The sequence below is a fragment of the Abramis brama genome (assembly GCF_963993115.1).
Source record: "Abramis brama genome assembly, chromosome: 1".
In the NCBI taxonomy this organism is placed as follows: domain Eukaryota; kingdom Metazoa; phylum Chordata; class Actinopteri; order Cypriniformes; family Leuciscidae; genus Abramis; species Abramis brama.
The window spans coordinates 14703232-14728925 of NC_139963.1; the positions used below are offsets into that span (position 1 = coordinate 14703232).

A 25694-nucleotide genomic window follows, 5' to 3' on the forward strand; every position below is an offset into this window, starting at 1 on the left:
TTTATATTGATCCCTGGTTCACAGCAAAAGATTTCTCTGTCAACATGTTCAGTTTCCTTCATGCAGTAAAAATAATCCGACCCGGGCCAGTCGAGAAAATCTCCGAGCGTGACGATGAGTGACAGAGAGATGAAAGAGCTGTGGGGAGCTGATGATATAATGATCTGAGCTGCATTAGAAAAGATTACAGCTGACCCCCACACACACACACACACACAGGAGCATGTGCTTTTATTCTGAATAGCACTGTCAACCCATCTATATATTTAATAACCAAGCAACCGTAAACTGTGACAGATTGGCACGCGGGTCAGGAAGCCAGTGGGACAGTATATATAGCTCTGGGTCGCTATAACAAGCATCATTCCCATTTTGTTTCCGACGTGTTCTCGGATTCCCGGCGAGAGTGAGAGGTGAACGGACCGCCTTATTTCTTCATGTCACCCTCAGCCGTTACACATTCCAGCTCGATATAGCTAAACAATGGAAACTGCTCGTTCCTGATGGAAACTATGTCTGGAAAACCCAGAGACAGGTGAGGAACAGCGGACGGCAAAGGAATCTTACGGGAATGATGCGTCACTGTGGAAAGGGGAAGTCCCTCGTCTGTTTTACAGTCATGTTAGCGACCTATTTTCATGCTAACGCTAGGAACATGGTCTTTACAAGGAATGTTTGGGGTTAAATGCAAGTTAAGCTCTATTGACAGTATGTTCGGCATTATGCAGATTACCACAGACAATCATTTTGACTCATCTCTCAAGTACAGCCACAAGACATACTTTGTTTTTTGAGTGTACGGCATGCTATAAAACACGTAGAGTGTGAATGATGTAAATATTGTCTTCATAGTACATATACTATATGTGTGCAGCCTGAAGTCCGATACGCATACGCTAGTGTCCACGTTCAGTCCGAGAAAAGTAGTCTCACCACTAAAAGGACAATATAGACAAAGAGTTTATTTAAAGTCCTCCTATGGTATAAATCAAGTTTTTAATGTTGTTTATATGTCTATGTGGTGTTTTTAATATGCTTTAAGACAAACCATGTGTAAATTCATAAGTCGACACCATTGCTGAGTATTTTCTCCTTAAAACTGCAGTGAACCAAAGACCGCTGGCGTTTCTGACGTCACAAACTACCTTGTAACCAATCAGATCAAGAGTGGAGGCGGGGCTCATTTGCATATTCATAGAACTGCGTATACTAAATGAGGCAAGGGTGTAGAGTTACATTCCAGCTATTTTAAGGCACAAATACTTTTTTTTCCAAGGAAATTTGGTGATGAAATGTGAGTTTTAAGGGATGCAATGACTGACTACAGGGGGACTTTAAGAGCTTCAACAAAATTTTAAGTTGCACATTCGTGCTTTTAAACCCTCAGGTACACTTGCCCCACAGACATCCATTGTAAGCATTACGCTAAACACAATATCTTTTTTTTGGCTTATTTATTTGGACAAATACAGAGTTGCGTTTATTTTCTATTGTAATCGTCAGCCGGTTCTGAATCCATTACACTTGTCTACCGCTAATCTAAGCTTCCTGAAGCAAATCCATTACTGGTGTAACAGCAGCCACAAAAGTGTTCTCTGCTTCTCAATCGATCTGATCTAACTTAAGCCATGGACCCAGAGCAAACGTCACTAAGAGAGGCCCGTAAGCCATAAGGGTCATTTTCATTCCTCTGATGGGGCATTATCAGCGTGTGACTGTATGAAATATTTGGATTAGCTATTTTGGGTCTGCTTTGACCCACTTTCTTTTTGTGACGACCTTCATCTGGCCACAACGCTTACAGAACAAATTGCTCTGTCAATTTAGAAGAATGTTCACATAGAAAATGTATTGGCTCTTGTCAAAAGGACTTCAAAGTAATAATTCATCTCTGCCCATTCATCTCTGTCCACATTAGTGCAATCCTTACAGATATATTAGACAGAAGTGTTCTCGAAAATACTGGATATACTGAGTAAAGTAACAAATGATTCTTTCATATAGGGGATATGATTGTAGTTTTATAGTTTTTCAACTTTTGGTTTTAATTTCCTTAAATGAACTAATCATCAGGCTCATGTAAAATAGTAGTAAATAGTTTTATATTGTTGTATTTTCTGGATTTTATCATCACTTTTTTTAACTCCATAATGGGCTCTATCTTACACCCGGCACAATGCAGCGCCAAACGTGACGCAAGTGTTTTTTGCTAGTTTCAGCCCGACGCAGTTATCATTTTCACGTCCTGCGCCACGTTGTTTAAAGGGGTCATATAATGCCATTTTTGTACAAGCTAATATGATTCTTTAGGGTCTAAATTAAAAGTTTGTAATACACTTTAATTAAAAATTCTCATTAGTATTGTAAGAAAACACTAATTTTACCAGGTCAAAAACAGCTCTGTTTTCAGCACGCCGTTTAAGTGCATGTGTCTTTAAATGATAATGAGCTTTGCTCACCTCGCCCCTCTGTTCTGTGCGTACACCGTAACACAATAACACAATAACCATAATGCGTTGTTCTGAAATAGACTGAGCCATTGACCAACTGAAACCTGGTCTAAAGTCTATGGCGCGAGAATAGGGACAACCCTTTTAGACCACGCGCGCCGACCATTTTTCCCGTTGTTAAACTAGCAAAAGTGGATTCGGACACGCCCTAAGTGCACTTGTGCCCTGCGCTTTAGACCATGCACTTAGATCATTAATATATAGGGCCCAACATCACAAACCTATGGAAGCTCGTTTCTGCCACGGAAAAAAACAATTTAAAAGATAATTGTGACTCTCACAATTCTGACTTTTTTTTCCCCTCACAATTGCGAGTTTATATCTCGCAATTCTGAATATATAACTTGCAATTGCAAGTTTACATTACAAAAAGTCAGAATTGCGAGATGAAAAAGTCGCAATTAGCTTTTTTTTATTTTTATTCTGTGGCGGAAACAAGCTTCCAGACATACCAGTGTCTATCCTGCTTATGACGACACGCCAAGACACACACGTCCTGAAAAGTGGAGCCAAAATATTGATCACCCCCTAGTGGCCGGCTGCAGTATAGCTCATAAGCCCTGCCCTCTCCATGTAATCGAATGGGATGTGAGCCAAACTAAAATAAATAAATGAATACATACACTTCACATAAATTTTCTCCAAAGATTGTTTTTGTCATTTTAAGTACAGTAGTTCTTTTCACGCAGAGGTACATCTTTCCATCTTTTGCGATTAAGTCTGCGGAAGCGCGAGTATGTGCGGGACCTTGATACCGCGGCTCCGAACTGCGTAATCGGCTGATATTTTGGCTTCATTTTTCTACAGTGGAAGGAAGTGGAGACGCTCCATCCATGGTTTTGTACAGTCTATGTGACACACAAAGCCAAATTGAAAATGTTTGCGCAGCTCATGGTATGGAATCTTTGAAATATATTCAAGTTTTGTTTGAGGCTTCACATAGGCAGCTGCACCATTATTTTCAATACGCTGGTTTATTACATTGGTGTCATTTATTCAGACTTACCCGCCCACAAATGTCAAAAAGCAAACTGTGGTTGGTTGTTTTACATGTCAATCAAACACCCCCTTTCTGACTAAATGGGTGGTTCCTTTTAAAGAATACAATGATAATCAGAAGTCAGTCTAAGATACTAAATCAGACCATCCAGCCTTGTTAGAAAATACAATAACAGAAGTAATTCAGTTTTCATTCGTTCTGTACTGCATAATTTTTCAGTTTTTGGGAAAATCACATTTTTATTGTTATTCCACTTAACCAATTATTTTTTTCACTCATAGTTTTCTTTGTCATAATAGTTACATATATTATTACATATAATTAGTTACATATAATTTAGAAGTAAATGACATGCTGGTTAATGTGCAAGTTTCAACGAGCCCTTTGTCTTACACTGATTACGCACACACATATTAGGGGCTGTTAACAATCACAGAATAATTTTGTGTGTGCTCTGTTAGCCACTCAACACTAATCCCAACAGTCATTTTGTGGTGTTACTGAGCAGAGAATGTGAATGTAGATGCTGTTAAGTGACAAATCTTCCCCTGAAGCTTTACAAATACAGCGTGGCACTGAAGCATCACTGAACATTAGATGCTCAGCTCTCCACCCAAACTAATTGACCACTTTACATTTCATATTCAATCGAATTAAGCAGTCGTAATATCGTTTTTACTCAGCAAATAGCACTTTTATCATTCGTCTAATTATACCAGCTGATATCAAGTATCAACATCTAATTCTCTGGGAAGGCTTGATTACATTACACAACTTTTGCTCAGATTTTGCCCCAATATGTAGTCTGGATGAGTCAATGCTAGTTGCTGAAAGTCAGAGCCAGTCTGCAGATATTGGGTAGCTGGAGTGAATAATGCAGGCATTATTTGACCACCATTTTTATATTCTTTTATTTTACAGAGTAACAGTAAAACTACAATATTAAACTTGCATGGTTTTCTTGATGTCTTTGCTTTCAAACATTAAGCTTTTATTTTGGCGAAAAACCGCAGGAAGACCTTAACGCTACTCTTTGTTGACAACATTACAAATTTGAGAAGATGATTGGCACTTGTTGCATTCCTAAATCCAAATTATAAACTGAAAATGAACAGTGCTGTGCTTTACTCTGAAACATGCAGCGCATAAGACTATGTATTTAAAGAGTTACATCACAACTGTTGCAATTTGATGCCATATCACATTCTCATTTTTTCTTTGGAACCATTTACAATGGTTAAAATCTATTCAGATTGAGCAACTACATTTATTTTATTTTGGTGATTCAAAATATTAAGACGAGTCAAAATTATGGCATAAAAAACTTTTTTATTATGACTTAGAATGTAATCATTTTGACTTACTGAAGTTTTTTTTTCTAAAGTGCCGAAAAAGAGTTTCTAAACTTCTAACTTAAGCCAGTAAGCAACCACCTAGCAACAACCACAATACCCTAGCAACAATCACACATGCAGTAGCACCCTTGCAAACATCTATATGTGGCATTGTGGTGGTGGTGGTTATATGTACCACTTCCATTTCAGAAAAAGCAAAAATAAAACATGCTTTCAGCTAAATAGAGAAATCAAGATGAAAAGCATCTTAAATTGGTATTCTTCAGGGAGCTGTCTTTATTATCGGAGAACCACATGTGGGCAGACTGACTGAAAGTCTTTAAAAATGTAAAAATATGTAATTGATATGGCTTGGAAGGATACCACTGAGCTTGAGTGTGGGTGTTTGACATTTACTTTTAACATTTAACATTAAAGCAGAACAATTTTGAATTAATTAAGTGTTGTATATTTTAGGCAATTGGCTACTTTTTTGTTGCAGGCGAACACCTGAATCCATCATATGGTTTCATGCTGAGATATGAGATTGAAATGTGAAATGCTATTGCTGTTATATTTGTTACAGGACTATTTTATGAGAAAATGCATTATAAAAGTGAACCTATACAATCAAGGTATTGTTGTCTTTGTGGGTCTTTATCTTAAATCTCATGATTTCCAGTATAAATATCTAAACATTCTTAAATCAAGATACATTTACTTGAAGCAAAATACCGTAAGATATTAAGTCTTGTTTTCTGAAAAACACATTCAATTTAAGTGACTTTAAGCTTAAAACAAGAAAAAGATATCTGCCAATGTATTAAGAAAAAACTTAATTCAAAGGGAAAACAAGATTATTATTTTTCTTACCACATTGGCAGATTTTATAAAGCATATTCACTTAATTTAGACTTAACAAGACTTAATATATGTCATTTTGTTTAAGTAACCGTATCTTGATTTAAGAAAGTTTAGATAATTGTACTGGAAAACAAGAAAAATACTAAGAAAGAAAATGAATTAGATGCATACCGTTTTGAACAACCTGAAATAGCATCCATGTATCATGCAATATGACAACTTTTAATATATTTGAGAAATACTGCAAATAAAATGGATGTGGAAAAAATACCATCAGTTTGTATGAATGCCTTTCTCTTGCATGTCAAACCCTAATGTCAAACGTTTGCATGTTCTTTCAGATGTTTTCAAGGAATCTGACCCAAATGCCATTATTGCAATACACTTCCTGAAAATCAATGTTAATTTTTGCCCAAAATATAACAATATCTGTGTAACCTGTGACAGTTTACAATGTAAAAAAAAGATACTTTTTAAATAAGTTTTACAAGTTGTTTTTCTACTTCAAAGTTTCACATTTAATTAATTGTGTTCTTGCCATTGCTTTGTAATTGTTTGTGAAATTCACTAGCAATTTCTGAGGGAAAATTGTTTCTACACCAAAGCCGCGTCCCAATTCAGAGGCTGCATTCTTTTGAAGGCCAAATGAGACACAGCAGAATGACAAAAGCTGTCCGAATTTGAAGGCTCCTTCGAAAGTGGTGTACAAATGCGTCCTTCGTTTCCTGGGCAATGAAGGGTACACAAGATGGATGCCTTTCACAAGTTTCATTGTGTGCCAGTGATTTTTTTGAGAGAAAATAAGGGATTACAGTTAAATACAAGCAGGGCTTGACATTAACACCCACCAACCAGCCAAATGCAGGTATATTTCAGCAGTGTTGTGTAACGCAGACAATTGTAGACTTTTAAAAAAGGAATTACCGATTTTTCACAACCGATACTGAAATATCTGAAATGCTTCCATTACTAATTTTCCGCAGAACAGATACATGATACCAGCAGCGCTTTCTCTTTCTCTCTCTCTCTCATCTCTCTGACAGAGAGTTACACACAAACCCGCCTCTCCTCACTCACTCGTTTAATTTGCTCCGGATGAATATTGTTGGTTACAAGGCTTGAATTTCGGTGTGGGATTGCGTGTATTTGCACATCATTTTACTCATTCCCACAGATTTTATGCTTTTGTAAATGTATTTTTCACTGCTTATTGTCAGATACACACAAAGTATTGGGTAATTTGGGTTTCAACTTCAGCTCAAATATCTAACAATACAAATGTTAAAAAAATAAATAAATTAAAACTAAAGCTATGGCTAGACCGTCCCATTTAACAGCGCTTGGTCCGACGTGCGCAGACGAAGGATGCAGCCTATGAATTGGGACACAGCTCAGATGTTTTTCAGTGCAGTTACTTTTGAATAATCAAGGCCACATATACAAATAAAGATAGGAAAGCCTTGAATGAAACTTGAATGCTTTTTTTGGTCTCCAACAAATACAAAAAAATCTGAGTGTGAAAAACACTTCAGAAAGAAAAGGAATTGGTGCTGCGGGTCGCAGATTGTGCGGCGGGTCGTCTACCCTTGACTGAGACAAGTGCTCTGATAGGAATGTCTGTAGCCTGTCAGCAGAGTTACGGCCTCTGAACAACTGATGAATCCATTTCAATTATCTCCTCGTCACACATCATCACACCACACCGCTGTACAACAGATGAAGTGTTGAACAGCTCTGGTCTAAAATGCGCACCTCAGTATTGACTTCAATCGACTGACTACCAGCCCTGTTCAATGGCAGAAGGTTGCTGGGCGTCTGCGCTCTTGCTTTCTACATACTACTCATTTTAATTCAAATTAGATTGATCTGAACCAGGTGGCTCTGGGTTCTCAATACGTCTTAAAATAAAGACAATTTTTCAACATTTTGTTTTTATTATTATAAAAGTGTGATTTCTAGATCTGGGAAAGTCATAAATTACTTATTGCTATTTTTTATACATTTTATGAATTTACATTTTTTCTAGTTATGCCAAGTTCTAAAATATTATGTCAGGTAGAAATTGTGCATTAAAAAAAAACGTATCAATTCAATTCGATTCAATTCACATTTATTTCTATATGAATATTGACAATGCATATCGTTTCAAAGCAGCTTTACAGAAAATACAATTTAGAGTGATTGTTATCAGAGATGACCGTGTCAAGTTATGCATTTCAGAAATGTACCTATACATTATTATTCTTAATTTTTATCCAGTAAATCATGAACAATAGGAAAAGTCATGGGGTGCTTGAATATTTTTGTGGACTTTTTTTGTGGGAGCTTGGAGTCCAAATGCTTGGGAACCACTGATTTAAAAGCAGTAAAACATGTTATGTTGAGCCAAAGTGCTGCTCTTTTATTGTTAGCAGTCACATTAGCTAAAATAAACGAACAGTCAAAGGTCGGAAGCTTGTGAATGACAGGTATTTCAGTTCTCCGGTGATTCATTGTGGAGCTGCTCATGAGGCTCCAATTCAGTTGATTTTACACCAAAGTTTCCATGTCATCCGTCAATTCACTAGGTTTTGAGACACTGCCAATGTCTTTAATGGCCAAATTTGATGGTGCTCTACTCATACGCCAATGTGTAAATCATGACAGATCTGGTGGTCGCCAGGATATAGATCAACCTAGATCATTAGTCCCATCATTCTGCTTGCTGAAGAGACTACCATAACAGATCACACCTTAAAAAATGAACCCACAACCTCCAACAACCATTCCCATCCTAGCTGACTAAGGGTGTGTTCACACTTGGCAGGTTTGGTTAAATGAAAACAAATTCTGGTGCGACTGCTCTTTAAGTGAGGTTCATTTGAATAAGTGTGAACGCTGCCATCTGAACCCTGGTGCCACCAAACAAGCGGACCAAGACCAAAAATAGGACGTGATGTCAAGATGCGACCCTAAAAAGGACAGAATGCTCAAGCATACTTGTTTTTCTCATCATAGGAGCTATGTTGCCAATCACAGTTCGGTACAGGCGTCAGAACCGTGTCTCATTGCAGCAGATCTTCATTTGTGTGTGTGACGGAGGGATTCCTACCACTGTTTGATGGCTTTACACATTTTATAAGCTCTTCACAGCTGATAAAAATCCCATCATATGTAGCTACGCACACACAGTGAGCGCATTTAGCCAAGAACACAGCAGTGTTTTGGATGTTCGGTAAGTTCCGTTGTGAAATATACATCATAAAAGCGTTTTTTTCTTGTTTTGTACCTTTAGGTTCGGTGTTAAAATGACAGTAGCCACGTTTCTATTACAGATTTGCGCAATAACAAAACTTTTGCAATATTTTCTAAATGTCGTTAAAAAAATATTGCGAAATGACGGCGTTTCCATTAACTGATGTTATGCGACTAAAACGTCATTTTTTCATCTCGTGATGAGTCAATTCCAAACATCATGGCAATGGATGTTAGTAGGTTCACGTATATCCCAGCCACCGCACTAACCATTATTTTTCATCAAAGGAGACGTAGGCATGTTATCCAAGCTTTAACGGCAAGGAAAGCCCCTTACACCGTGCCCCAACTACACGCGACGCAATAAAATGTATCTTTTCCATGTTAATCAGAGTGTTTGTCCTAACCAGCCGCGATGGCGACGTGCGACGATTCTACTTTAGAAACGTTTCTATTTTTCTGCGACGTCGCACTGGAACAACCAACACAAAGTGTGGCAATGATAATCTCAGGTACTGTTTATGTGCTTTATTTAATGTTAAAAGCGTGTAATGTGACTTTGAATATCATTTAGTGCTCCAGCTTTATAGACGTAAAAGCAACAATGGATAATTCACCTCAGATCATGAAATTAAACAAATGGAAACAAGAACGTTCAAACTGTGAACAAACAAGTGTATTTTTTGACAAAGATTGTTTTAGTAACTCAGTAGCCTATGTATTTGACGTGTATGACGTGTTTCTCCCTTATATCTGCTTCAAGCTCTTGATAAATTGTGGCATTTCTTTGTTGTTTAGAATCCAGTATTCCCGTAATACTTTTGTCTTTTATGAGTTTAATGAAGAACTCGGTCACGTCTTCTGTCCAAACCCAGAGACAACCATCTGGTCTCTCTCTTGAATCCAACAAGGAAGTGACTTAAACTGCAATAGAGACAGGCTTTGCTAGAGACAGGCTCCAAAAGAGAGTCAATCCCATAGACCTCCATGTTAATATGCCCAACTTATATGTTTACAGCCTGTTACAAAAAGTGGTTTTGGTCTATATAGCTAATTTTGCCCTTCATGACAACTGTGAGGGGGGTGATTTTTTTTAAATAACTCATCGGTTTAAATTATATTAAGCCTTAATTAAGGGCGTGGCCACTTGAGTGACAGGTGGATTGCCGCTGCTGTCACTACTAGCCGTTTGTCTGCTGCCTGTTAGCCGCAACGTCACCTCAGCTAATCCCGCCTTTTTGCCCATTTTTGTTTATCCAGGAGTGACTGCCAAGATGGTGACGGCCGGCTCCGCCCACTTTGGGCTTCAAAAATGCTCTTCAGAAACCTACAGGTGACGTCACGGTAGTGTTGCTTTCGTCAACGAAAATTATGACGAAATATTGTCGTCAACGAACCGTTATCACCTGACGAAAACGAGATGAGACGTAAATGCTGGTCATGTGAAGATGACTAAAATACATGTATAATGCAATATCGTTGACGAATAAAAACGAGACTAAATGTGGTTTACAAAATAAAAACTATGCTAAAATGTCTCTTCATTTTCGTTGACCAAAACGAGACGAGACGAAATGTTATAACGTCACGACGAATTAGAGAGTTGTGCGTGAACCCATAGCTTTGTCGGCTTTAAATTCTGGTTTGCGATCTGGTCACCCGATTATCAGCGAATTTAACAATATTATTCCATTAGTTATTCCATTAAAATGTCTCATTGATGTATTTGACACATTCATAATCATTACTTTTGCCGGTTCTTTGTGACAGCTGTATGTTATTGGCAGCGTCTCTGGTTACATGAACGCGTCACCGCATCAGCACCAGAACATGGAGATTTTATTTTAGAGAATAAATCGCACAACCTATTCGATATTCTATAATTAAATAAACTAATCGAATATCCAAAAATCGTGACTCATCCCTCCATGGAATCTCTTGTTTCTTTTCCCAAATCTTCACTCACGTCTCACCCATTTTCTAAAGGGATTAAACGTTTCTTCATTGGTTCGCTTTTAATTAGGCCTATTATATTCGTATTCTTTACTGTGGTAAAGTAGAAAAACGCTGTAGGACAGATAGCCTACATTTGTACTTGCATGTCAAATTCTTTTTAACACAGTTTGTGCTTGTTATATTAGACATAGGGCGCGTCAAGTTTAGTTGTAAAGCGCGTTTCACACGCGCGGGTGATTTTTAGTTTCACTTTCTCTGGCAGCGCAATCTCAAACATAGCCTAAATATTTCGCCCATGTGGAGGATAAAATTCGCTCTTCAGACCAATTTACATCAAGTAGAAAACACGAAGATATCATAAAGAGATCGATGGTCTCTTTCCTGCTCGTGTCCCACATCCCTCTCAGAGCGCAGAGTATCACGCGTCTTTGTGTGGAAATATAAAACGAGTTTTTATTTTTTAGTTTGTCCATTACCGCGGTGGTAAAAAAAAACTGCCACCGTCACAGCCCTAAATATACTAAATATAATAAAAAAAGATAACCTTGTTTGAAATTCTATATTGACGGGGTTAAATAGAATTGCATTACTAAAAAGAGACTAAAATACAATTTTCATTGACTAAAACTAGACTAAAATGTCATCAGTTTTCGTCGACTAAAACTTGACTAGACTAAAAAGAGTATGAACGTGACTAAAACTAATAAAAACTAAAACGACAGCTTGACACAAAGACTAGACTAAAACTAAAATTAAAACAGGCCGCCAAAAACAACACTACGTCACGGACACTACGTCCATATTTTTTTTACAGTCTATGGTCCAAACATACATCATCTTTAAACAATGATCGACTGTACATACGTCAGGTGACCTGTAAATACATTCCTGTAATATTCCTTTTTCAAATTGCCTCAAAAACCACCGCATGCGAGCATAAAAACGTTTTTGCAATAGATGTGAGTTTTTAGAGAATTTGATGTGTTTCCATTGAGCGCATTTTCAATTCGCAATTTCAATGTGTGAAATTTGAAGGGTAATGTACCAGTGAACCAGCACTAAATGTATCATTTTCTTTTTTGGTCCAGACCAAAAGAACCAAGAGAGTGTGAACACACCCTTACCAAGAGAAGCAGAATTCTGCTATTTAAGTTATGTGAACGCCAGGCTTGCAAAGCTCTCATCTGTTGTATTTGGCGTGGTGCTCCCCATCTGAGCTGTTGGACTGATGGCTCAGGCCTGACTCAACAATCCCACTGACTCCTGAAGGACAGGCCTCGCACAGGTGGTGCTGTCAGCATGGCGTTGTCACCACAACCCGCACCATGCCTGCTCGGACATCTGCTGCTTTTGTCCACGGGTAAGCTCGGCCAATACTGACAAAACTGCAATAAATGAAGTGCTTATTTGACCTTGTGCTGAGAGGCCTACCTGACTGATGGAGCTCTGCGAGCGACTTCAGGTCAAAAACAGCGCTCTAATAAACAAACAAACCACATTTCCATTAACTGTCTTTTCATCTGAAGTTAGCCTGAGACAGTAATGCGTTTTAATGACCCATTTGGCGAGTAAACAATGGCCTTGTGTACACTGCAAAGAGCTGGGAATGAAAAGCACATTTATTTGCTGGACTAAATCCTGTAAATGGTTGTTCTGTGTATGGCATTACCCGTTCCAAATCCATAAGTCCTTTGTTCTTATTTGGAACACGAATGAAGAGATTTTGAATATTCGCTCCTTAAAGTCTGTGCATCGAAGACAACATAAAAGCAATCCATATGAATCAAATATGGTAATTAAACGTGATAAATGGAAGCTCAAATGTGAATGTGAGTGCTTGATGCGTAAGATACTCTGTGTGCATGTTGATTAATGTTTATATGTGAAAAGCATAAATGAAATCAGTTCATCATAAAAAGTGATTGTGTCTTTTCAGAAGTCTTGGATTGGTTACATGGACTCAGAAGATGTATGATTACAGATATCTTCATTTGTGTTCTTTCTTATGGGTTTAGAAAGAAACAAGGACTTAAAATTGGAAGAACTTTCCCAGATATGCATCTTGCGGAAAGCTGATGGTCATTTGGTCCAAAAAAAAAAATTTACAGTAAAGTTTCAGTATATTATTATTTTTTTTAGCTAAATGGGACAGTTTTGAGAAATACAAGTTTCCATTTTCAATTTGTTTGAAGCCAAGGACTCACAAATATGATGATCCCCCTTGCGACGGACCTCCTTTCTGAAATATATGTATTTTCATTAATATATTATATTATATATGGATTAAATAATACAATTAATGCAAATTCTTAACACGTTTATAAGGCCGTACAGAGTAAGTGCTTTTTGCGTACGTGTAGTTTCAGTTTTCCGACATAAATTTACAATACATTTTATTATGAAATTTTTGGCAAATCGTGATTTGTCTCTTAAAACCATTCGTACGATTCAAATTTGTGCGTATGCATGCTTAGTGAATGAGACCCAATGTTGTTTTCGAAATTAAATAATTTTAAATATTTTATATTAAAATATTATTTTGTATATTATCATCATTATTATATACAATTCAATTATGTTGTCACAATCCTTTCTTGTTCGGTTTAGTTTCTTTGTCATAGTTTTTAGTGTTACCGTTTTCTCCGAGTTCTAGTTCGTAGTTCGTTTCTACGGTTTGTGATTAGTTCTCACCTGTTAGTTCCCCATTGTTCGGTGTTGTTAACAGTGAAGGTGTTCAGGGCCCCGTTTCATTAAGGAGGTTCAACCAACTTGGAGTTCAAACTTGAACTCTGAGTTGATTTACCCTGAGATGGGAAACTCTGAGTTTTTGGTACCAGGACTATGAGAAGCCATGATCAATGGAGCTCTGAAATTAAGATTCGCCATGGCAACAGCAACCGACAAAAAGACGTCCGCATACTTCCCAGTCAATATGCAAGTTTAATTCTTAATCACTGTTATAATTTCAGAGATGAAAACTGGCAGAATGGTAAGTTATTAAACTAATATTCATTTTTATGGTATCCCACGGGCAAAAAAAAAGAAGAAAAGAAGAAAAAAGAACATGGCAGCAGTTAAAAAAGTATAAAAACAATTAACTCAGGTAGCCTAAAGCTATAAGCAAAGGTTCATGGGTGTAGGCTACATGACTTTACTAACAATTGACATTGAATAAATATCATTCAGTGTCTATTTCAATGTGCAGCAGCTTTTCCCACATGGTCTAATGCTCTTTTCACATAATTGAATGTTCTCTAATCCAACCCGTGTCATTTCTTAATTAGGGTAATGAAATTAACATTTTACTTTCTACTCGGCCAACATCAAGAAGGAAGAGGCTCGCAAAATGGGGGGAGGACCTGCACCAATTATTGGAAGAATATTTAAATCCAACAGGAAAAAGAATAACTGTTGCTTTTGTATTTGCAGGAAATAAAGATAACCAGCTAAATTGTGAATAATTTGTGTTTATTTAACAGCTGTGGTGATGATTACGGCATATATCTCGGATACCCCTCCATCTGGCATCCTTCCACTCCATACAGAAATCTGTTTCATTTTCGGAAGGAGCGATGATGGTAATGTGCATCCAACCATATTGGAAATCCTAAAGGAAATTGTAATTATTAGGTTACTTCCAGAGGTCTCCCGATGTAAATGTAAGTCCCTATGAATTAACGCAGCCTCCTCACCTACAGGATCCTGTATGCCATTTTAATCATTTTAGTCTGCATTCTGAAAATATGTGCAATGTATGAATTGCATTTCTTACTTAGTATTTTTGTCTTGTTTCCAGTCAAAATATCTAAAGATTCTTAAATCAAGATGCATTTTCTACATAAGAAAAATTAGGTATTTAGTCTTTTTCCTGGGGGAAAAACTAATTTAAGTGCATTATTTTCTTATTTTGCAAATTATCTGCCAATGTGGTGAGAAAAATAATCGTGTGTCCGTTTAGATTAATATACATTTTTTTACCCCACTGGCATTTTATTTATACTTGTTTTAAGTAAAAGGAGCTAAATTTAGATTTAATTTGGTTGTATTCTGTGTAGCTCTGTGTCGTTACATTGTCATGTTCTGTTTAGTTTCGTTGTCATGGTTTTGTTACTGTTTTGCCTTGAGTTCTAGTTTGTAGTTTGTTTCCATGGTTTCTGATTTAGTTTCACCTGTTCCATGTTTCTTTGATTAACATCTTTTGTATTTAAGCCCTCAGTGTTAATGAGCAACACTTGCGAGTAGAGGCTCCGGAAGGATAAAAGAAGGAGTGATGACAGTGAACGACGAGAAAGGACCAGGCGTGGGATTTAATTGTATTGTTTTGCTTTGTTTTAGTTTATGCAACATTTGTCCGTTTGGGGCTGCTGCTTTACTTTCGTTTTGCGGTTTATGTTTATTTTGTAATATATATGTAATTAAAGTTATGTTGAACTTTTGCTGGTTCCTGCCTCCTTCTTCCCTGAACTTTGTTACAGTTGTGTTAATTGTTCTCTGCGTTTGTTAAAAAGTCTCTTTATCTTATTCATTCTGCATCACGCAACATTTTTGGATTTATCTACACATGCTACCCATTAATATTATACATTATTTATATTTTATATTAAATAAGAGTGCATATTATTTCAACCCGTTCTTAATGTTAGATGTATAAAACTGAAGAGAAACATTTTTAATTCAAATCAGTTTTTTTTGTATGCATTACAAAAAGCAGTGTGTTAAAAGAAACTGATTACATTTCGAATATTTAAATAATATATTTGAAGCAACTACCCAAGACTGTTGCTGGGTTAACAGCTTTTATTTAATTTTTTTATAGTATAGACTTTTTATATTAGCGCATCTCTAACTCAAAGTCCATGTCAAACCCCTTGAGAATGGCCGTCCACAATATATGTGTCCTCTTATTTGGCGAGACTCTTTCTTAGGGGCTGTTTACACAACACCATTTTCAACTAAAAACGTAAAACTTTTTTATGCATTTTTGCCGTCCGTTTACACGACAACGGCGTTTTGGGTGCCTGAAAACGCAAACTTTGGAAACGGGTTTCAAAGTGGTGCAAGTTTTTGAAAACGGTCTCTGTGTAAACAGTGCAAATCTCTGAAGATGATGACGTCATACACATGCGTATTACGTGTTCAGTCTATAGTGTATCATCGCCACCTACTGGCCTGGCAGCAGAATACAGCGTTTTTAGTTGTTTTCATGGATTCGTGTGAATGGGGATCGTTTTGACAATGGTGTCGTCTGTACATGGAAAACTCAAAGGAAAAACGTATCCGTTTTAAGCGAACCATTGTCATGTAAACGCACCCTTAATCAGGATTGTCCTGATTAAAGCCTTGACCAAGAACAGGAACCGCCTCACTGAATGATGGTGGCATCAGCCGGCAGAGACCAGGAATCCCCTTGAAGGAGTCGGCTACTCTTATCAACACATTAAAGCGGTGGCAAGAGAGGCAATCACAAAGGCAAGCTCTCTAGCAGATAGACCTGCTCTGATTTGATGAGCGTGTCCAAGAGTCAGGGGGCTTCCTGATTGGATGACTTCATTAGCTGGCCTTGTGTAGGAGAACACAAACGATTGAGTGCCGGCTGACTCACCAGCTACAGCCAACAGCCAACATCTTAAAACTGTGTGATGACCTTCAGCTCTCATGCTCCCAAACACCTTTATACAAGCACATACAAGCTATGCTTTGTGTTTCAGAAACAGTCACTATCCTCAGACGGCGTAAAATCCGGTAAAGATTTTCACGTCAGAGTTCAGCTTCAGTGAAAGGCGACAAGAGACAAGGGAGTAAAAGACAGGAATATACTTCTCCATCCTGTCAGCTGGAGTCTTCATTTACATCAGAGTATGATTTGAAATATGCAAAGCAATGCTGAAATATTCTGCGGTTAGCAGGCAATGTTTTTGAACGTCTTGACAGCTAGCAGGGTTTCAAAAGCTAAAACCTTTAATAGTTAACGACAGAAATACGATCATAGAACTTTTGAGATAATAATAAGTAGCATTTCACAAGCAAAAACTTAGTCAACATAGTTATAGCTTAAAGAGAAGAAAATAATTTCTTCACTTTTAATTTCTCAAGTGGCATCCAGTCATCGATTCTAGGGCTGCAACTATGATTATGATAAACCAATTAATCGGTCAATTACTTGTTTGATTAATCGGATGAAAAACCTAAAATTATAAGCCTATGTAAATAAATGTTCATTTTAATCTATTGTTCACAACATTTTTATTCCACATTCTGCCCAATGTCCTCAAAGACATACTAATATATATATACACATACATATACACACACACATTGTGCAAAAAACAATTGATTAATTTAAATTGATAGCATACCATTTGAAAGTAGAAGTTAAAAACAACAGACTGAATGTTGACTGATACAAGGTTGAAGGAACACACATTCACTCATCTGAACATACAGTACTACATTTATACTCCTTTACAATAGTCCCTTTAATGTTAATGTTACCCTTTAATATTTCACGCTGACTTTAAACAGCACACACATACTTCAAGGCAAGTTGTGTTAAACTATATACTATATGCTATTGTGCGAAGCGCTTAATATAAAGCATTCTCATGTTTCTGACAACTTGGGTCATGCACTTTTAGAAATGTTTTATTCAGTACTGTAAAATGCAGATGTTTTCTGTGGATTGTGCGCATACACAACAACAACAAAAATTCATTGATTATTTTCATTATCAATTATTATTGATTGGTTGTTGCAGCCCTAATAATTTTCCATTTTTAATTTGTATGTAACATGACTGTCAACAGTTACAAATTTTTACGGCTAAATAAATAATTACGGCTAATTTTTTTCCATCACAATGGAAATGAAAGGTCAAGTCGACTGCATTGTATTGTGCGATCTTGTATTTTGCTCAATTCGGCAGAAGTAGATTCATTAAAACAGAAAATGAATTCCATCCATACAGAAAATGTACTACATACACAGCAGAACTATTGCAAGCAGTACGGTAGTACACCATTCTGAACATAGCCAAGGACAGAGACTCCTTTCCAATCAAATACTACAAAGATACGTGCATGTTTCATGGCTTTTGTTTCATTGACCTCCAAATGCAAGCATTTCAAATATTACTCCACTACATTATGAATTGCATTAGCACGCAAAGTTTTGTGGCAAACCATACACGTGATACGAGTGCTTTGTATTCTGTGCTGTAGGCGTTTCTCCATTAAACAAACAGCACCTCATTACCAGTGCCATTCTTTACACAAGCATCATCTTCAAGCCCTCAATGGTGCTTTTCTATCACTGCCAATGACATCAGTTTGGCCCTCGATCCTTCACACCTCATAAAATCAGTCTGCGCCTCAGGCTGCTCGTGTGCAATCTCAGCTCCAGCTCGAGTCTGTGACGTGAATCTGAATCCATGGCAGATGGTGAAGGAATCTTCTTGGGAAATGTGAGTTCACAGACGCCGTCAATATATCTGGATACATGCAGCGATCACGGGTGAATGAGGTCTTAAAATTGGGAACAATGAAAGTGAGCCAGAATAAAATTGTATCCTGATAACAGCAAAAAGAATAAAAAATACTCACATACATTTTTTGTCCAACAGAAACGAGTAATAAGGGTCAAGGGTCTACATTTATTAGTGTACACTCACAACAACAAAACTTTGTGCTTTTGTAAAATAAAGATAAACAGGGTGTGCTTTCTGCAGTCTCAGTCTCTGTGAACTTCTTTATGAAACCATCACAAAAATGAACTGAAACTCAGCGAATACTTGCCACACAGACATGTCTTTAGAAAGCCTGGTGTCTATTTTTAAAGTCCCCCTGTGGTGAAAATTAAGTTTTTAATGTTGTTTATATGTCTATGTGGTGTTTTTAATATGCTTTAAGACAAACCATGTGTAAATTCATAAGTCGACACCATTGCTGAGTATTTTCTCCTTAAAACTGCAGTGAACCAAAGACAGTCTCAAAAACATGGTTTGAAATCGCTGGTGTTTCTGACGTCACAAACTACCTTGTAACCAATCAGATCAACGTGTGATCGTCAACCAGTGGAACTCTGAGCTGGTGTGAGTGAGTGGAGGCGGGGCTAATTTGCATATTCATAGAACCGCGTATACTAAATGAGGCAAGGGTGTAGAGTTACATTTTTTTTCAAGGAAAACATTTTTAAATATGTATTTTTGGTGATCAAATATGAGTTTTTAAGGGTTAAATTATTGACTACAGCGGGACTTTAAATGAAGTAAGTCGAAAACAAATACTCGGTTTATGTAATCTGTGTGAAACCAATGACAGGTGCACTCTTTCCCGTCTGAGTTCATTATCTTTACTAATGATAAGCTATTCACACAATAATAGTCCATGTGAGGCACACACACAAACCTGTAAACACCCCCAACCACCTCCATAAACAAAGCATCAAGCTTCGTCAGTTTCATCTACTTTTCGTCGAGTTTGGAAGACGACAAAGTGAGGAATAAGCCTTTAATTTTACTCAGATCCAGCTGAGGACATCATCCCAGACAGCAACATAGTGTCGGCCCAGATCCGGCCCACATCTGGCACACGTTGAACCGTCGCAACTCTGTCGTCATTATGTTAAGCCCGCCCCGCCTACTCTATACACGACGTGATTGGCCTGACCCAATTTAGGTTTTTGCAGCTCGAAAGTCAATGGAGAGTTGCTAGACTGCCCTGGCTGCAAAATACATTTTGCTGCCACTAGGGTGCGTCTAGATTTCTAGGCTAATTGCCAAACTAAAATGTGTGAAATTGACTGAAACGTGTTGAATTATGAAATATGCCATATTGGCAGGTAGACAACCTTTTCTTACTAAATGTCTAAAATCTACATGTCATACGACACAAGGATGTTTTTATGCTCTGTATAAAACAGTTCATGACCATCTGCCTGTTTGCCGTCTTTGGTGTTGTCAGGAAACTATAAATTCAGATGAATGTTGTTGAAGTACAATCGTGTTTTAAGCATCAGGGATTGTCCATACGCTTTCTTCTCAACATGCCCTGAGTGACAGGCTATATTTGCCTTTGCACCGCCACTAACATTCCCCACTTTCATCTGTAACCTTTGTGCTCCTGTCAGGGTGCCAGTGGGCAGACCTCAAACGGGCTTTAGGGTCAAATACTTCTCACAGGGAACCACTGAGAAATTATCTCGGCTGCCAGGAGTTGGCCAACCGATGGAAACTTTACTGTTAAAAGAACGTGACGTATGGGGACGAACATGAAACGCTGGACTGCGATCCGATCCATTAGCCATGTGCTCACCAGCAAGGTTTGTGGGACCTCGAAAAAGCCTCAACATTGAGGTCTGCAAGAGCTCTTTCATAATACAACAAAAGCCAGCTGTCTACCTCTCTGACCTTCAGTTTACTGCAGGCTCAAGGGCCACGGCCAGTTCAAAAGAAAATAAAAAAAGTATAGACATGATCTTCCTCTGGAGTAGTATCTGATAAAAAGGTCAAATCAGTTCATCAGAAGTGAAATGCAATGGTCAGTGACATTAATCCATGGTGATTTAAATCTGGTGTAATTTCCTCAATCCCCATTACCCCCATCTCTCAATACTTTCCTGATGCTCTTATTTCTAATAAGAAGCAAATGCTTCAAATAAAAAGCTGGAATAAGGTGAACATTTCTTAAAATTTATACAAAAAAACAAAAAAAATCTGAAAATGACTGATTGTTTCGCTAGAGAAGACCCTTGTTTTTTGGCTAAGGTCATATGGATAAATCCTAAATATGGATTTTAAACAGTCAAAAATTAACTACGGTGATCCCCGTTCACTTGCTTTAGATGGAGAAAAATCCTGGGATGTTTTTCTGAAAAAAAAAAAAAAACGTGTTTTTGTCTTACCCTGATTCACTATAGCAAGCCCGTTTATATTTTAGACCTAGCAGGATGGTTTTCGTGGGAAATTGTGTACATGCATCACTCGGTACAAAAAAAAAAAGGTACAAAAGCTGTCACTGTGGCTGTACCTTTTCAAAAGGTACACCTTTTTACCTAAGAGTGCATATTAGTCCCTCAAAGGTACATATTGGTACCAAAAGTGTACATATCAGTTCCAAAAATGGTACATATTAGAACCCTTTTGAAAGGTACTATCCCAGTGACAGCTTTTGTACCTTTTTTTCTGAGAGTACATGCGTGTCTCGTCATATCCATAAACAGAGTTCAGTTGCTCCGGCTACTTTGACGTGTGTCTTCTGTGGGAATGGCAGGTTAGTTGTAACAACAAGTGAGAAAGTTTGACAGGGAGCGGGTGGATCTCGAACCTCCGGGGATTCACCCGTTTAAAAACAAAAGCTGAACAGAGGAGCGTCTGCTGGCAAAAAGAGTTCGCGACAGAGCTCGTAATTAAACAAGAATCAACACTGGCTCGGCTTTGGAGATGGCGAGAACTGAGGGGTTTGAAATGTTGTAAAAGCGATGCAGAGATGATGGTGTTTTTATCACTCAACAGGAGAGTAAAGTATTTTATTGAACAGATAAACTGCCACATGCAGCTCTCTTCATTGTAAAGCATTATTGTGAAGGGTCATGTCATTATGGTTGTTGTAGCGCTGTGCTGGAACTTTCCATGAGATCCTTTCCATCTCAACCGGTTATATCTCTTAAGCCTAGTGGTGAATGTTTTATGAGCAGTGGGACAATCGCTCTATCTCTCTCTTTTTTTTGTTACCCTATTCATCCACAGTCACGCAGAGCCGAAGCACAACTAAAACGATGTTTTTAACCACTAGAGGGTCGAAGGTTAAAGAGTGTGTCTTTAATGTTTATTGCATTATTTTAATGTCATGTGTGTTACCACAATGATGTATTTATGACACAGTGCACCTTCTGTATATTTAGTAGGCTATTTCTATATATTAGTATCTAGTCAGGTCATAATTGTGAAGAACTTTGAGTCATCATGTGGCTTTCTCTTTACCACCCGTGTTTTTTAAGATAGTTGGGAATCGCAAGAGGCCCCACAATACATTATCACAATACCTAAGCCACGATACTATATTATTGCGATTTTTGACATTGATAACATTGTCGTTTACCTTTTTTCAACTGCAAATGTCTCCAAAGGAAAACTTTGTCCACATATATTTTATCTAATAAGATAAACTTCTCAGTCTGTTCATTTCACATCTTCATATCCATCTCCTTCGTCCCTTCCTTGTTCAATATTTCCCTTCTCCGTATATTATAAAGGTTAAAAAAAGTATTTCAGTTATTGAAATATAAGGGTTTTTTACTGTAAATTTAGCTTCAGTCTGTAAAACTTAAAATGTTGCTACAGTATTTTTTTATTTTTAATGTAAAGTTCTGGCAACCACAGTTGGCATATTTACACAGATTTTGTACAAGCCATGAACAGGGGGAAAAAAAGTATCAGAGGAGCCATCTAACCCTTTCAGTCCATCCTCTTACATTTGACATGAGCAGTCCATTGCATGTAGCCGTGTGCATGTCTTCACAGTGAGTACAGAGAAGGGTGTCAGGATTTGTCAGGTCTCGGTCTTCTTTGAAACACTGCTGAAAGCCTGCAGTAACGGATTTAGATCAAAGCAATCACTTTAGATGTTTCCAGCTCGACCTATGAGCTTCTAAAACTATTTAGAATAAATTTCCTGTGAGCTGAAGCCGTGATATGTTAAAAAAATAACACATGCTGGAAAAGACGTTTCAAATGAAAAGAACCTGAACACAAAAAGGTCTGATTATGACCAGAGCTTTAAGAAGTGCATGCAATATAAATATTTTAATAGATATATAGGATTAGAAATGTTTCATTTTTCCAAATAAATAGATTACGAAACACAGATAAAAATGTAGGGGTTCACAAAATTCAAATATACAAATAAACAGAATGAGATCCACAAATATATCGTAAGAACGTGCTACGATTAATCAGCGCAGTCTGTTATCTAATTGGCTTGAGTAGACGGTGGGTGGAGTCCACCTATTCGTGGAACTGTGTGCACATCTCACCACCAGAAATGCTTCAAAATCCACAAATGCATGCGGCGATTCACAAATCAGTGCCAGGCAGAGTTGCGTTTGTGACATTTTTTGTTAATTGGCAGATTTCGTTTTATTTATTGGTGCAATTAACTTTTGCCAACCTCCTAACGTATATTTGTGGATCTTACCTCAAATTTAAAGAATAAAGATTGGAAATGAGCCATATAGAGTGACTGGAAAGACTTTGGGATGGGCTCTTTTGACTTGGGCCAGGAAACAAACACTACACCAGCAAAGACCTATGGCAAGCAAGCATGAATATGCTATTGAACACACCTTAGCAACACCCTAGCATCATAACAGTTTTTCCCAGTCAACCACCATTCGCTTTTTTAAAAATAAATATTAAATTATACTACAAAGTTATCAATGCATTTCTCCATCTCTTAAAAAAAAAAAAAAAAAGGTAAATTTAATTTACAGTAATTTTAAAATTGAAGGGAAAAAAAACCTACACTTATAAAAATGAGTCCCCAAGCACAATGCATTAGTTTCTTCAAGTAAATATAAACCATAACGAGCACCATGAAAACTGACGAACCACAGATACTTTTAGACTTATCTTATAATCAAGTGTTGTGTTGTGTGAGAAGAGTCGAGCAAGGGTCCGTTTCCCGTACAACTATGTACCTCGCTGCTAAACTACTATTGAGCAAAGCATCATTGAAGAAATAGCGTTTCCCAAAACCGTAGTAACTTTGTTGCACATTTGTTGCTTAAACCATGTTGGTTTAACAATATAGGACTTTTTTCTGTTCTTTCTAATGATATATTGCATGTTCAGATATTCATACAGCAAAATATTCTGTTGGCCATGAAATTTTTGTGAAAATGATCAAAAATGCTGGCGGTGGCTGGCAACTTTTTTTTTAAAAACACTGGCGGGAGTTTAGCCTATTAGTGACACCAGTACCCTATGCTGGTATCCAACACACACGTATGCTGGTGACTAGCAATGCAGCTCATAAGATTTCTTTCTAATGGTTGCATAAGGAATCTGAGTAACGGAGGAAGCAACACAACCCTCCAGTCATCACTGCTTCAGATACTGACAGCCAGAAGCTTGTGGCCAAGAATAAGTGCTCAAATAAAAGAAGATGCTGCTGAAATGGAGGATGGTGCTGACAGGGCATGGTGATGTTTGATGCCCACCCTCACCACCAAAATAAATCCATATTTCCTCTCCGTCATGACGTTTCAAACCTGTGTGGCTTTATTTTGATCAGATACATGAATCAATTTCTCCTTTTGTGTTCCACTGAAGAAAAAAACAAAGTCACACTGATTTGGAAAAATTTGAGTGTGTAAATAAAGCATTTGAAAAAGAAAAAAAAAGGCAGTGCAGGATGAGTAACATCCAATATTTTGCTTTGTTTTCCTAAGACAATTTTGTACATTTCCAGGAGAACACCAGCAGATTTACTTAACACACATGAACTAAAACCCACAAACTAATTTTAAATTAACTGGGTCTTCAAGTATTTCAAGTAAATACAGATGAAGACACCATGTCCCATTTTGCCTTCTCAATAAAATTATATCTATAGAGGCTTTAAAGCTACAATATGTAATTTTTTTCGCCGCTAGGGGTCGCTAACCTCTTACAATAACAAAGGCGTCAGTTGATGACGCATAAGCGGAATTATGGAACTTGTCGTCATGCCGATGGATCTAATAATGTTTATGGATGAGTGAATACATTGATGATTTTAATATGACTGTGGTATGAAGCGGCGCGAGTGCTAATGAGAGACAGATATCAGCGACACACGCGAGTCCCGCGGATATAAAGGAATAAGGACATTTCATTCTACCGAACTAACTTACCCGCAAGTGCTGAATAATACTCACACAGGGTCAGTTTATTAGACGAATGAAACTTGTGAGGTAACGCAGCGCTGTTTCACTTGGTCTACACTATCACACTAAACTGCATTTGAGTGTGTTGAAAGTTATAATGTTATTCTGTGTGTTAGTTTGTCTGTATGAGACTAGCAGTAAGCTAGATCAACATTAGAATAACATACTGATCATATTCTAACATTTCATCATGTTGAGCTATATAACATTGATTAGTTTTATGTACATTTGCTCACCTCTACATGTGCGCGTCTCTGTCGAGTCGAAGTTAGTCGCGGACGCTAGCTCTCGGCCTCTCGAAAACGCCACGCTGATATTGATCCTCGTTTTAGTTCTCCTTTTGTCCCAAAGTCTGCTTGCCATGGTCCATAATGTTTGAACCAAACAACAACAGCGCGAGTGCTAACGCAGTTGTCCACGTCTGTTGCCATGGTTACTATGGCAGTATGAGCGGAAACCAGGGATAACGCGGATATTACGTCATTGACAGGTGACAAGTGGGACAGGGATGAGATTAAAATTGCAATTTCTCTGAAATTAAAAATCTTTGGGAACTTTTGGGATATTGTAAAGTACACAACTGCAGGAAATATATCACACTGTGCAAGTGATTTTTGGATATTTTATTACAAACATCTTACATAGTTGCAATAAATTGTAAGAGAAGGTTGGGGACTTGATTCTATGCATCAGTTGTTGATTGGATAGAGGCAGGTCTGAATGTGAACTTGCAGTGTGAAGACAAACCATGTGTAAATTCATAAGTCGACACCATTGCTGAGTATTTTCTCCTTAAAACTGCAGTGAACCAAAGACAGTCTCAAAAACACGGTTTGAAATCGCTGGTGTTTCTGACGTCACAAACGACCTTGTAAC

At 37.6% G+C, this 25694-nt stretch overlaps 1 protein-coding gene and 1 long non-coding RNA gene across 2 annotated transcripts in view; one reads left to right on the forward strand and one right to left on the reverse strand.

The window, feature by feature from the left end:
* pitpnc1a (phosphatidylinositol transfer protein cytoplasmic 1a) overlaps window positions 1-25694 on the reverse strand; it is a 94332-nt gene that overhangs the window by 63463 nt on the left and 5175 nt on the right. The gene's annotated exons all lie outside the window — the stretch shown is intronic.
* LOC311066712 lies at window positions 301-15327 on the forward strand. The gene is made up of 3 exons (XR_014603128.1): window positions 301-535; window positions 11987-12258; window positions 14378-15327. It is a non-coding gene; the product is annotated as an uncharacterized lncRNA (long non-coding RNA).